Raw genomic sequence first — 15,645 nt, 5'->3', positions numbered from 1 at the left:
CAAAACCTGAGTTGGATCCGAAACCCTTGAAACAGAGTTCCACGACCGGTTCTGATACATCGGTGAAGCCCATTCTTTATAGACTCGACAACAGCTGGATGTTATACAAAAACATATCCACTTCCAGGCTCACATCAGGAGTATCCTTGCTAAAGCTTCGGCTCTGATGGCCTCCACCACCACCTGCGTTCCACAATATGGAAATTACACAAAGAGCTTCTAGAAGAGGGCTTTCTCTTTGATACCCTCTCAGCCCCATATAGAGCTGCACACTATCTCCCTGTCTTACAGGGCAGGCTCCGACACACAGCAGGCATATTTAAGGATCCTATAAGTGCTAGTGTCAGAACACCCAGGGTTGATTTAAAAAAAAATAATAATAAAAAAAAAAAAAAAGTCAACTTGCAAGCATGTGGGGATACCCCACCTCCTGACAAGTAGAGCAAGTGTATTGATGCTGCAGCTGCTAGTCTTTGGCGCATTGCCAACTCTCAGGACCTTCTAGCACGCTGGGATGAAATAGAGGATCTCCTCTAATATCTCTCAGATGAGCATAAACAAGTGGGCAAGAACTTGTGGCAGAGGGCAAACTTATCTCCAGAACCTCAATACATTGTGCCTTAGATGCTGCTGACACCACAACTAGAGGGATTAATACAAGCATTTTGCTCAGGTGCCATGCATGGCTATGAATTTCCGGTTTTAAGCCATAAGTACAACAGAATGTGCTTACAATGCCCTTTGACAAGGAAGATCTCTTTGGGCCCACATTTGAAAGATCAAAAAAGATACAGAGACAGTGAAAGCAATGAGGGCCCTTCAAACTCTTCATCGCCCCTGTTATCTTGAGAGCTCAAAGGTGACCTCCTCAGACAACTACTATCAACGTCCGCGGGGTCAAGGTACCTCCTCAAGGGTGGGTAGTATTGTGGTTCCTACAGAGGCAGCAATGCCAAAGGTAGAGGTAAGGGTGCCTCCCCACTTGGAGCAAAATACACCACAACACAGTCACTACCCTCTTCTGCCCCCTGATAATGGAACACCTGTCGGGGGCTGATTACAGGATTTTCTACCTACATGGTTGATGGGTTTTAACCATTCTCCAACATGGTCACTGTCTGGAGCTTACTACCGCATCTCGCTCTCACAGGCTATCATTGGAATATCAAACATTGCTCAAGCAGGAAGTCTAACCTCTTCTTTTCAAAGGAGCCCTAGAATCTGTCCCTCTTCAACACTAAGCTCAGGAGTTGACTCTCTATGCTTCTATAATACCCAAAAAGAGAAGAATATTTATGATCAGTCCTAGCTCTCAGGCTACTGAAGGAGTATATCCTGTCAGAGCACTTCCACATGGTCACATTACAAGATATGATCCCAACAGGGGACTTTATACCTACGCTAGAGCTAAAGGACCCTATTTTCACATAGCAATACATGCAGCTCATCACATATATCTGAAGTTTGTAGTGGGTGGCAAACATAACCAGTTCAAAGTCCTCCCTTTTGGGGTGACTACTGCACCTAGAGTATTCACCAAGTGCCTAGTGGAGGTAGGGGCCCTTCTAGGCTGACAAAGTCCACATATTTCCTTATTTGGATGATTGGCTTATCTAAGCCAACACTCCCCAACGGTGTCAACAACACACTTGGATTACAATAGATCTGCTCCACTTCTTTGGGTTCACCATCAAAGATGCCAAGTCTTGACTACTCCCGCTACAGGTTCAGCCACTTCCAGGGGCTCTTCTGAAAACACAAATAGGATTAGCCTATCCCAATTCTGCAACAATCCAGAATTTTCAGAAACTATAACCTTAATTTGAGCCAAATCAACAACTCAGTGAGGTCAGTCATGTGGCTCCCAGGGATGATGGCCTCCTGCATTACCCTACTACCCCATGCCCGACTACACATGCGTCCATTACAGGAATGTTTAGCTCGACAATGGTCCCAGTCACAGGGTCAGTTAGAGCATCCAGTGTTGATAAACCGCCAAACTCACCACTCTGCAATGGTAGAATACCAAGAACCTGTAGAAAGCGTGGCCTTTTTTCATCCCTGTTCCCCACATCACTGTCATGATGGACGCATTACTAATGGGATGTGGTGCACGTTTGAAGGATCTCCTAGTACAGGGACTCTGGGGCGCCAATCACGGTGAGCTCCACCTCAACTACCTAGAACTTTAAGCTGTTCACATAGTGTTGAAAAGTTTCCTACCTCCCCTCATTCACAAGGTTGTCCTAGTCCGGACAGACAATATGACAGCCATAAACTACGTACAAAAGTAGGGATGTGATTTCCCCAATTTTCTCATCTTACACAGGCCGTTTGGAGATGCGATCTACCTCACAGCATTCACCTATTAGCAGAATAGCTCTGAGACACAGACCGTGACTTAGCAGACTTCTTCAGCAGGATACAGTAACAAGTGCACTAGTGGGAACTCCACCCACAGGTCCTCCTCCCGTAGTTCCACAGATTGGGGAAATAGACCTTTTCGCAACTGCAAAAAATGCAAAATGCTGAAACTTCGCCTCCTGCTTCCCTTACCCACTATCCAAGGGCAGCACACTATGGAAGAGTTTGTTAGGGATATTTGCTTACACTTTTTCTCCTCGCCTTCCTTTTCTGAGTTGGAAGCTCAGGCAAACAGCTTTCACAATAATACTAGTGGCTCTCACTTGGGGCCCATCAGCCCTGGTTCACAACCTTACTGGACCTCACTGTAGTTCCCCACGAGAAGCTCCCCAGTAGGGCAGACCACCTTACTCGGAACCATAGAGAAGCAGACACCCAGATCCCAAAGCTCTCAACTTGGTGACCCTGCTCCTGAGTTCGTAAAGTGTGGTTACCTCAGTCTTCCACCTGGACTATTCTTAAGGAAGCCCATAGGCCTACCACCCGAGCATGCTATGTGACAAAATAGAAAAGGTTATTGGTTATTGTCATTAAACATTTTGATCCTTTCAAAGCTAATGTACAAGACATTGTCTGCTACTCGCCTCATTTACAAAAATGTGGCATGGCATTCACTGCCATTAGATTACATTTTGCTGCGGTGGCTGCCTGTTTACAGAATTGACAACACATCTCTTTATTCAATTTACCAGTCATTAAAGCCTTCATGGAGGGGCTCAACAAATATTCCACAAGTAGTTCCACTTGCACCCTTGAGGAACTTTAACATTGTTCATACGAGGCTTATGGACCCTCCATTTGAGCCGCTGCATACATGTCCTCATCAGTACCTTTCTTGGAAGGTGGCATTTTCAATTGTTATTACCTCACTTAGACGTGTTAGTGAGCGCCAAGCTTTTACCTTGGAAGAACCTTTCTTCCAACTCCATATAGACTGGATGTTTCTCTGCACCAACCCCAAATTCCTCCCTAAAATTGTCTCCATTTCACCTCAACCAATCAATTGAGTTGCTGTTTTTTTCAATCACAACCAGATTCAGCTGCTGAGAAGGCTGTCCAAGCATAAGATGTTAAAAGGGCTCTTATGTTCTACTTTAATAGAACTAGAACTTTCAGGAAAGCTAAACAACTATTTGTTGCTTTTTCCCCCACCCATAAAGGAAAGCCTATGTCTAATTCAGATATAGCCAGATAGTTAAGTGCAGTCAGACATGTTATGCTAAAGCCAGAAGAACTCTACCTACACCTCCTAAAGCGCACTCTACTAAGAAGAAAGGACCATCTATGGCTTTCCTAGGAAATATTCCAGTAGCTGAAAGCAGCTACATAGCGTTACGTGGATGATCTAGCACCTCAACAGGCCATTGTAGGCCAGGTGGTGCTATGTGCACTTTTCCAGAAAACTGCAACACCCAAAGGTTAGCCACCACTTCTCGGAAGGACTGCTTTTACAGTCCATGCAAAGCATGTTTATTTACAGCGTCACATACCATTGAATGGATTGGTACATATCCAGTAAGCATCTGTTCATGGCACGTCTCCACCCTCCTCCACGAACACCTGTGGCCGTTGCAGTTTTTTTGCTTACATTTACTCTATTCTCTGTTCTCACCTACCTGCTGGAAAACACACTACCTTGTGACTCAAAAGACTTCTTCAAAGAAAAACAACTTTCATACATCCGAACCCAGTAGTAAATAGGAGGAGTATGCAAGCCATGTGAATCTATAGCACTGCATACTGCAAACAGATGCTTACAGGGTAGGTAACGTATTCCTTTCCTTGCATTTCTGTGACGTTAACTACATGAATTTGCAGGCCTCCGCCACCTTGCTACCACCAAGCGTTCCCCTCAAGGGAGGTGGAGGGGAGGAGTGGTTGCGGAACTGGGGTTGAGTGGTGATAAAGAGGGTTACACCAGCACTCCCAACACTGCTCAGTGCCAGAATGGCATTGAATCATTCTCTGCACATGCATGCCATTACTGAGGACAGGTCCAGGCCGTCCTCAGCACAGAGGGTGTTAAACTTAACAGAGTAGCTTCATATGTCTAGCCAGTAGGGGAATGCCAGCAGCACGATGAACTAGATGTGAAAATCCCCAGCCAGAATGACAAAAGGGCACCAGCAACGGAGGTGAAAAGCAGCAGCGATACGGGTACGACTGCAGTGGGGAGTTGTGCTTCTTCCCTACCTTTCCCCTCATCGCTGCTAAGTGGTATATATTTTCAAGCTTTATCTTTATGGAAATATAATTTGCAATGCATTTTCTGTATCTATGCTGCTGTTACCCTGATTGGAGGAACGCTAGTGTTGACGCTTTCACACAGTAATTGGCTGTTCTGCCCCCTCCAATCAGAGAGAGTTCCGTTTGTGAAGGCCACAGTTCTTGAGAAGAAAAAAGTAAATTCAGTCATTTGGGGGCTGGGAGAATGAATCATCCAGTGTACAGTCTCCCTTATCTAAAGCATTGCAACGCTGGTCAGACAAGGAGCAGACCCGATGATGATGCATACCACCTATTGGTGTGTGAGAGCCCTTCTAACACATTTGCTTAGATCTGTTTTTTCTCTCCTCAGTGGGTCTGAGTAGGACTTCACTTATCTGAATAGTGTATCTTACAGTAGTAGAAGAAAAAGAAGTAAACATATGTCATACATCGGAATGAACAATGTAAGGGGCAATTTTTGTGTGGAGTGCGCTGTACTCCGGAGATGTTTCCATGTGACTACCAACATCGGGGGACAGGCCCCACAGTTGGAAGACCTCTGCGGTTTCGACTATTTCCAGCAAACTGCATGTAATAGAGGTATGTAGCTTGTCAAAACAGCATAGTTTCACAGACTCTACTTGTGCTGCCATCCTTCTTCCTCCGGACTCCTGGAATGCCTGAATCAAGGCACCAGAACATAGTCTACTTGGAGTTAAATTTTTGAAAGTTTGGCACATCTGTATCTCTTGGAAGGCATGTTGAGGCTTTTGGACAATAATTTATTGATAACGCTATTAGCACTTATTAGACTCTGCTCTAGTAGGTATGGGATCTTGGCTTCTTTTTCTTGCTCTGATGATATGCCCTTACTATTAAGACTGGCACTTCAGCGTTTTCATGTTTTGGATGTCACGCACCCCTGGCCTGATTATGCCCTAATTAGTTACTGAATTTTGACAGATTTCACTGGTGGTGTTCCATTTCAACATTCATCATTATTCAAAGTATCCTTGAGCAACTAACCATGGAACTTTTAGTTATCGGGTGTGTCTTGGCCAGTGATGAAAGCTGTCAGTTGGTGAATGAGTTAGGGTTAGCTGTGATGTGTTTTCCATTAAATAGTGGAAAAGGTTGTGTGATGGTCCAGTGTGGGTTAAATTTACCAGTCTCATGGTGAAGATACTTTTGCAGCCTTAGATTAATGATCCTGCAGATTCTTTTTGAGCAGTTTTGCTTTTGTGAAGGATAACTAGTTCTTTAGAATGGTGTGGACGTTACTTTAAATTGGGTGTATCGAAGGTGGCCTGAGAAAATTGGGTGTACCAAAGGTGGCCTGAGAAATCTAGCAAGACCCCACTCTTGCGTCAAGATTGCCACTAAAGGTAGGCTGTTTCAGATAAACCCATCCTGGCCATCCATCCTCTGGTGCACTTTGTTTTGGTGACTGCAGTTAGCCAGGACCCTGCATTCTTGCCTGCAGCTGTGCTGGATACGCATGTCCGGTATTTGGACAATGGAGAGAGCTCCTGCCTTGCTTCCTGCTTGATTGGGAATTGAGTGTGTAGTACACGGATTGCTAAAATGCTGGCAGTCTGAAGTGTATAATGGAGACTGGCGTAAGACACCAATAATGGCTCAGATCTGATCCTCCAGAACTCCCCAAATACTATGCCTTCCCACCACTGCCTCTCTTGCCCCCAATTCTGAACATCAGGAAGGACCAGGCTCAAGTCATCCTAGTGACACTAGATGGGCCCCAAGAACGTGATACCTGCAGCTCCTAGACATCTGTCCTATCAACCTGCTCTTCCGGGGCCCATCTTCTGTTGCAGCAGCAGGGCAGGGTGTTTCATTTGGGTGTGCACAGTTTGCGTCTCCATGCCTGGAGATTGAGCTGTTACTGTTTACCTCCTTCAGCCAGCACCTTGAAGTCATTTATGTCATCTTTGCTGCAAGGTATCCCTCTACAAAAGCAGTTCATGCTAGCCATTGGGATCAGTTTGTTGATTGGTTTAGTTCACAACCAATTGACCCTTTAAAAGAGAGGTTATCTGAAGTTGTTTGAATGCTTGTTCAGTCCCTAGCATGGCAAGGACTTGCTTTGAGCACTGTTACTGGATACTTAGCAGCTTTTCAGCTATTTTGAGGTTCCTGGATCAACCTTCGTTATTCAAATCACCTGTTGTGGTGATTTTTTTTTTTTTTTTTTTTAGGTTTACAGTATTGGTTTCCACAAAATCCTGCTGATGCTTCATTGAAACTTAGTTCTCACTAACTGTATAGTCTAAAGAGGCTGTGGTTGATTTTCCATAAGTTCTATGATAAGGAATTTGTTGAGGACACTCTCCACGGTCAATAACCACTTTATATCTAAAATAGTTCCTCTCCAGAGTCTCTACGTTACTCTGACATCTACCATAATTTTTAATGGAAAGTTTTCAGCCCAGTGGGTTTCCAAAGTACAGGTATTTTGTGGTCACACACTCTGTATATGGTTTCCATAATAGGTGAGCTTTGAGAACACTTTCTATTCTGAGGGTTGTTTCTGATTTTGATGTAAATCCAACTAATTTCCCATTTGAAATCAATCCTCCCTAGCAGAGGGGCCTATGTGTCAAAGGAGTGATGTGTTATAATCCTGTACCAGCTTGGAAATTGATAAGTAGATCATTGCTAGGTGGATACGCTGTCAAAATGCTAAGTAGGGCATCATGAGTGGTTCTGATGCCAAATCCACAGAATTAGACCGCTATTGCATCCCTACAAATGAATGTTATCAGCAACATTTTCAGAGCAGAAAGAGGTACATTTTTAATTTTTTATCAAATTAATCTAGTTTGACATTCCAGCATATTTTCGAAGTTTGAGCTTCTGTGAAAATTTCTATGCCATTTTTTCGTTGTTCTTACATTTCTCCCACCAAGGTTCGTTTTGATTGCTTTATTTGAGGGGTGAGCTTGCTGTTCTGTAGCAAGATATTATAGGTCATTCTAAGATGAACTCTACTTCACCGGCCAGTGAATGCTGATTGAGATTTTCAAAATATGATGGCAGAGAACGATTATAAGTAAACGTCTTCGGTTTCTTGGCATTGGACATTATTTGAAGGAGTAGAGCCCACACAATTACTGCAGATCACAAAAGTAACTGCAGTGAGATATTTTTACTAACCTACTACTGCAGAGATGGTATAATTCGCAACAGAAATGTATAGTTTTGTTACATGCTGAAATGTGTTTATACAGTTGTGTTTTGGAAATGCACTGTTGCACTATAGTTTGCTTCAGGTGCGCAAATTTGCAGTGCAGTTATTGTGTAGATCAGTGTCTCCGTGTGTTATGAAAAATGTGGTTGGTTTGTGCTGGTTTTAATGGAGGAATGGATCCCCAGTGTGGCTGGTAAGGAAGGAGGGAGAGACCATACTGGGAAAACTTGCATTGCTGCTGGCTAATTGTTTGCTTTGATAGGTTTGGGAAGGCAGAAATAATTGGTGTGGAAGCTACTTCAGGTCGGGGGGGGGACGGGGAAGGGGATCTTTTGCTAGGTATATGGATTTTTAAGTTAATGCATAGGGCAGAAATGAGGAAATTCCTTGGATGGATAAAAGGAGCCAAAACGGGTATGGAGTGTCTTCCAAATAAGACTGCTGGTTTATGGTCTGTTGCCCGTGGAATAGGGTGAAAACGAGATTAGGTTGTTAGTTGCAGGGATATCAGTTATACCTATTTTGCAGGCTAATAGGTTCTTATACAGGGAGTGCAGAATTATTAGGCAAATGAGTATTTTGACCACATCATCCTCTTTATGCATGTTGTCTTACTCCAAGCTGTATAGGCTCGAAAGCCTACTACCAATTAAGCATATTAGGTGATGTGCATCTCTGTAATGAGAAGGGGTGTGGTCTAATGACATCAACACCCTATATCAGGTGTGCATAATTATTAGGCAACTTCCTTTCCTTTGGCAAAATGGGTCAAAAGAAGGACTTGACAGGCTCAGAAAAGTCAAAAATAGTGAGATATCTTGCAGAGGGATGCAGCACTCTTAAAATTGCAAAGCTTCTGAAGCGTGATCATCGAACAATCAAGCGTTTCATTCAAAATAGTCAACAGGGTCGCAAGAAGCGTGTGGAAAAACCAAGGCGCAAAATAACTGCCCATGAACTGAGAAAAGTCAAGCGTGCAGCTGCCACGATGCCACTTGCCACCAGTTTGGCCATATTTCAGAGCTGCAACATCACTGGAGTGCCCAAAAGCACAAGGTGTGCAATACTCAGAGACATGGCCAAGGTAAGAAAGGCTGAAAGACGACCACCACTGAACAAGACACACAAGCTGAAACGTCAAGACTGGGCCAAGAAATATCTCAAGACTGATTTTTCTAAGGTTTTATGGACTGATGAAATGAGAGTGAGTCTTGATGGGCCAGATGGATGGGCCCGTGGCTGGATTGGTAAAGGGCAGAGAGCTCCAGTCCGACTCAGACGCCAGCAAGGTGGAGGTGGAGTACTGGTTTGGGCTGGTATCATCAAAGATGAGCTTGTGGGGCCTTTTCGGGTTGAGGATGGAGTCAAGCTCAACTCCCAGTCCTACTGCCAGTTCTTGGAAGACACCTTCTTCAAGCAGTGGTACAGGAAGAAGTCTGCATCCTTCAAGAAAAACATGGTTTTCATGCAGGACAATGCTCCATCACACGCGTCCAAGTACTCCACAGCGTGGCTGGCAAGAAAGGGTATAAAAGAAGGAAATCTAATGACATGGCCTCCTTGTTCACCTGATCTGAACCCCATTGAGAACCTGTGGTCCATCATCAAATGTGAGATTTACAAGGAGGGAAAACAGTACACCTCTCTGAACAGTGTCTGGGAGGCTGTGGTTGCTGCTGCACGCAATGTTGATGGTGAACAGATCAAAACACTGACAGAATCCATGGATGGCAGGCTTTTGAGTGTCCTTGCAAAGAAAGGTGGCTATATTGGTCACTGATTTGTTTTTGTTTTGTTTTTGAATGTCAGAAATGTATATTTGTGAATGTTGAGATGTTATATTGGTTTCACTGGTAATAATAAATAATTGAAATGGGTATATATATTTTTTTGTTAAGTTGCCTAATAATTATGCACAGTAATAGTCACCTGCACACACAGATATCCCCCTAACATAGCTAAAACTAAAAACAAACTAAAAACTACTTCCAAAAATATTCAGCTTTGATATTAATGAGTTTTTTGGGTTCATTGAGAACATGGTTGTTGTTCAATAATAAAATTAATCCTCAAAAATACAACTTGCCTAATAATTCTGCACTCCCTGTAGTTTGCCCAGTACTTGATTAAGTATATATTTTTATGTTATTGATGTAAGCGTTGGTCTGGTGTTGCAGTGGAGTGTCTTCCTTGGGTTGTGGGATGTATGCATTTTTAACATGTAGAAGTGATCTGTGATTTTATAATGTGCTTACCGATGCTTAATCGGTCCAGCTTTTAATTGCTTATTCCACAGACTTGCATCTTTATAGAGTTGCCTTCTTCCCCGCATTGTTTTTTGTTTGCGCTTAGTGTTGATTTGAACATGCTTGAACAATGCGTGGTTGTGTTTTGATGCATTGTGTTCCACTGTTTAGATGCAAGATGGTTTTGCAATTAATAGTAGCTGTGATATTTTTCATTTACTTAATTGATTTGTATGCATTTGGAATGTGCTTATGTTTGATAACGGGGAGAATGCCATATGGCTTCCTGACAACAAGCGTTCGTGAAATGATATGGATCCATTGAGGATGAATATTACATAATTTTGTCACTTATAGGGGGGGGGGGGGAATCCACGTATTCCAGTTTTATGAAAATGTGCGACTGTGAGGACTAGTAAAATAGCAAACGTTCAGTAGTGCAGATCATTACTATTTTTTTTAATTTTTTTTTTAGACTGTTTGGTCTAAGTTTGGAAACTTGTGAGGTATGGCTAGTACTTGGTAGGCAATTGTGCATATTTGACACTACAGGTCGAAGTCTGTGGTATTCGTTATTGTTTTCAAATTGGTGGGGAAGTGGCCTAGGGAATAAGGTCGAAACATTTGTGTGGTTGCACGGGGTCTGTCTGTCGTTTTGCCTTGTCCAAATTTACTTTGAGCTGTTGAGACATTCATAATTTTATTTCAGTTTGACATCCGGTGATACTGTGTCGGTCATCTGTGGCTTTTCAGACTGGTTAAACCTTGTTGTGATTGCATCGTGCAAGGCTGAAAAATCTAGGGGAGGAATAGGAAGAGGAAATTTGGTGCTGAACATTCACACATAAAATGTTGAATCTTGCTGTCCACTGCAAGAGTAAATGTGGTTGTGAGTGTGGTGGAATGAACACTATTTGAAATCATTTTGATGAGAAAGTGGGGATTGAGCTTCTGCTAGTCTTCGACAATTAAAGTTTCATATTACTGAAAGATGTAGTCAGTTAATTTATTATGTTTTACTGCTGATGAGCTGCAGGGTGGTCTAATAGGCTATTGATGTTTCCTCACAACTCTGCCTGAGTCTTTCTCTAGTATTACATGCTGTCTTTATCTCTTCAGTTATGCTCTCAAAATCCTTTTATTGCAGGTGAAAGTTCCTTTTTGAGGGGCCGCTAGCAGTGGAGTCACAGGAGGAAAACTTGGTAGGTGAGTACTCAAGATTGTGCTGTGTAAATACCAGTTTAGTCATATGTTGGCACATCTGCTGTTTGCAGTGGTCTCCTTAGGAGTGTTGCTCAGAAGGGGATTTCTTAAGCACTTATAATTGATTCCTTTTAGGCAACAAGAGGCTGGGATTTTGTATATGGGCTGAAATTAAATCTCTTTTAGTAACCCACGACACATCTGGTATGTGTTAATCTTTTTACAGAATGGATAGGTACACACATTGGTAGATAGTAAAAATCATGTTAAAAATAAAGCTGTATGTATTTCAGTAGAGTAGATAACAGCTGTTGAGCATGTAATGGCACTGTGTGCGATGCTATGAATTGATCATACTTGCTTATTTAATTCATTCAGGTGTACAATTGAGACCTAATCGTGTTGGACAGCAAGCATGTATATTGTTGAAATTTTACATGCATAGCTCTTACCCACTTATGAAGAGCAGAAGCACATTAGTAGCATGTTTTGTGTGTGTAGGTAGGGGGCGTGGGGGTTCTTGGAAGGAGGAGTATTGAACTGCTACACTGTATGAAAAATATTTTCTTCTGCATGGTTGAGTATGTGCTGCTTTAAGCTTGTAATGGACGGAAGATACGTAAAGCATTGAATACACAACTTTACATTCACTTATTGTTGCCTGGTTAGAAATTTGTGGGCCATTACTGTGGTATCTGTGGAAAGCATATGGGTGTCATCCTTTGTGTAGTGCCATGCGCTGTTCCTGTTCCTTCGCTTTTACGTGGAGCGGAATGAGGGAGTCAGAGTGCTGTGCATGTGGTCTTTGCAACTGTCTTACTGATCAGATATTTTGGTTCTTGTTTAGGTTTGAGTGCAGAGGAGCAAAACCTAAGCATATGCTGGATACAGACAGACGTTAAAAGATCTGAAAGTTCCATCCTGTAACTACAGGGCAAGCACCTTCCAATGAGCACTGAATTCTGACAGCAAGTGTATATGTATTGTACAGTCCATCTGGATGTGACCTCTGGGATTGGCAGAGCGGGTATCTGGTGCTCCTGTATAAAGAATACTTGTAGGGGAAAAACTGTGGAAGGAAATAGGTTAGATTAAATAAAGGAATTTAAGGAAGGAGGGCAAAAAGGATTGGGGGCATTCCGTTTGGAGAAGTCAGCTGAGCCAGGTTCAGCAGCAAGGTATTCTTTGCTAATTTTTCCTCCTCTTACCGTAAGGTATGGCAGGCAGGACTGAGCTAATCACATGCTCCACAGCAGTAGTATTGCTCACGTGATTGGAAATAGATGAATGCAACCGAGGGGCACATTAACATTATTAAATTAGTACACCAGATTACTGCTTTGACAGTGTAGACCATATGTAATCTTTACCCATGGTGGCATATAGAATCCCAGAGGTTGCTCCTATGCCATTTTCGGGGGACTCCTCCCCTTACAACATAACCTTTAGCTGATTGAAGAATGTCCTTCACCTGGGTTACTCCTGCCACTACAGTGAAGACCCCCATTTTATATATTAAACTAGTTGAGTAATGCCATGCATTGATTGCTCCTCTATTAATTCAGTGTGAACTGTCCCCACTTCCTACAAAACACATTATAACTGGTTGTATTAAGGTTGCTCCTCTGTCAATTCAGAGGCTGCTCCTCTGCATCTTCTGGGTGCACCCCAGAACCCATACTAAGATTGATTGCATAATAACCATTCCCATCTGTTGCTTTTCTACAGCGCCTTTGTAGACATCCACCCCTGACGTACTAAGGCTTATTGCATAGTTCTTGCTCATATTGGTTACTCCTCCATTTTTACACTTATGTGTAGATCTCAGAGGGTATATTGTGGCCGATAGTAGGACGCCTGTGTAGACGTCCACTCCTGACGTACTAAGGCTTGTTGCATAATTCTTACTTGTATTGGTTACTCCTCCATTTCTACACTTGTGTGTAGTTCTCAGAGGATATACTGTGGCAGATAGTAGGACACCAATAAACGTAGTTTGCTCCTCTGCTGCTTTTGGTTAGAACCATATGTTGCAGTTAGTTCATAGATTACCTTTTTCAATGGTTGCACTCAATCCTTATATGTGTAGGCTTGTGTTTATACTATATTTAATGTAATTGTGCAACCCCAAGGACATATCTTGCTCTTGTGTTTAAAAATGTATGATGTAAACCGCTCTAAAGAAGTAGCATGCTAGCATTGCTGTGTGTATTCTCACATATTTCATGAACTCTTGCATATGTACATCCTCAGACTTCTGGAAACAGTTTCATTGCTGTAAATGCACTTGTGAGTCTATACACACATTATCTTGTCCAGTCATGAACTTTCTGTAATGCTTAAGAGTTCTAATCTCTCACCTCAGTTTCACACCAGGGCACAGCAACAAACTTGAGAGCACAGCTCAATACTTGATGATCTGCATTAAAGTACTACCCTTACATATAGCACGACGGACATACTTCCAACCATAACACTCACAGAATAGTGTGCTACCTGTCAGCAAATACACTTAGGCTTCCGCATCAGGGTATACAGTACTAAAAGAAATGAATTTGTAGTACAATACTTGTCAGTTTTCAGGTAGGATTCACTTAAATATGGCTATCCGTTTGGTGAAGAGTATTGTACTAGGGGAGCAAGATGGCGATTAACTTACACTTTTGTTTGCAAATAAGTGTGCAGAATATGTGCAGTTACATAAAAACTCAGATTATGTGGTGTTTTGCCAAGGGGCAGAAAGTATGCTGCTTGCGGTGCAATTTAGCACAAGCAGCACCTGAAAATCAGCGTGTATGGCACCGTGTTGCGGAAGTGCGCTTGCCCATTCAAGTTGATTTTTCTTCCGCTTCAGTAGATAATCTACTTGAATGGCAGCCCTCTGACCACGACCGCCAGGGTTAACAAATTGTGCTAGGGGACACCAAATCTCACTCATGCTCACCAGTTTGCCTTTTCTGGAGTCTTGCAGATTAAAATTCTGCCACACAGCGATTGACGCAATTTGGCCAGAACACCGTGTTGAGAGTAACACAAACTAACTAAAGTTCTGCCAATTCCTTGGGCAAAACAAAACATTCTGCCCACCCCTAGTTATAGTGTATGTTTGTACCTGTTATGTGTTTTGTCATTAGTGTGTTCCTTTTAGAGATGTGGACATTTGACCTAGGTTTTGATGTATTTTAGTGTCACATGACATCCAGCAGAAATGAGTGTTGTGTACTTTGGGGCATTAAAGTCTCATACTGGAGAAATACGTGTTTCCAAGCAAGTAATGTTGTAGATCAAGGGCTCTGCACATTTATGCCGTGTAGTGTTGGGTGCAGGATTTGTTTTTTTCCTTCTCGAGATAGAGGTTTCAAGGTAATTTGTTATTCCTCTCCTGACACCCACAATCGCCCTTAGAAGGTTTTGCATTTGGATGTGTTATTTAGTTCTGGCACTGGGTCATGCTAGGAAAGCTAACGCTTCAACAGCAATATTCTATGGTCTGGTCAACAAAGGGTCTACAAATTCTGTCTCCTGAAGGACCATGTGAAATCGACCTGTTCAGCCTGCCAGGCCTTCAAGTATTTAAATACCTATAACTAGTGTGTAGGACTAAAGTGTCACATGTGCCCACCCTCATCCCTGGAAGTGTGTGGCTCTACTTGCAGATCTTATCCTTATCAACTAACTTACCTCCACAATGCACATTTTTACCATACACGTTTACTTGTAACTTCAAACTACTCTCACCTGCCAAACGAAAAACAATCTAACATTGAGGCAGTGCCCATGTGCTTTGCCAATAAAGGACGGTGTCCCCATTACTCCTTAGCCTTTCTTCGAAGAAAAACTTGCAACCCTCTGACCAGCACTAGATGGTGGGAATATGCAGAGCATGTGAATCTACAACACTACTCGCTACAAACTGATTCTTGCAGGGTGCATAACGTTTTCCTTTCAGTTCTGGGCCAGACAGGTTTGGTCCATAGGGCTAAGGGATTTATCAATGGAAACACCACAATCAAATCTTACTGCCCCTTACTAACTGGCTGCTGTGGACATGGAGGATGGCCTTCTTAAAATTCTGGTAAGCTACATGGAAATTCTTCTGGCAACTAAAACAGTATCTATGGTGAAAACATAACCTGAGATGGAAATTATTCTGCATTTGAGCATTTAAATCTGTGCACATGCCATAAGGAGATGTTGCCTTATCTTCTATGCCTTGTGGAGCCAGGCTTAAGATATTCCTCTATTAGGGTACTCCTGGCAGTTATGTCAGGTACTCCATACATGGCACTTTTTTTTTTTTTCTTTTTTTTTTCCCCCAGCTAGAATAGGAAAGGGATTTGAATGTGGTTTTTCACA

General features: G+C 42.6%; 1 protein-coding gene across 1 annotated transcript in view; it reads left to right on the top strand.

The window, feature by feature from the left end:
- The window catches only part of SRCAP (Snf2 related CREBBP activator protein), a 1,275,580-nt gene that overhangs the window by 142,807 nt on the left and 1,117,128 nt on the right, over positions 1–15,645 (top strand). Inside the window, exon 2 of the mRNA XM_069201690.1 lies at positions 11,234–11,292. The gene's annotated coding sequence lies outside the window, so the exon portion shown is untranslated. The remainder of the gene's footprint in view (positions 1–11,233; positions 11,293–15,645) is intronic.

Source organism: Pleurodeles waltl, chromosome 7 (assembly GCF_031143425.1).
Source record: "Pleurodeles waltl isolate 20211129_DDA chromosome 7, aPleWal1.hap1.20221129, whole genome shotgun sequence".
NCBI lineage: Eukaryota > Metazoa > Chordata > Amphibia > Caudata > Salamandridae > Pleurodeles > Pleurodeles waltl.
The sequence above is the reverse complement of the archived record's forward strand: the minus strand, read 5'-3'. Positions and strand labels throughout refer to the sequence as shown.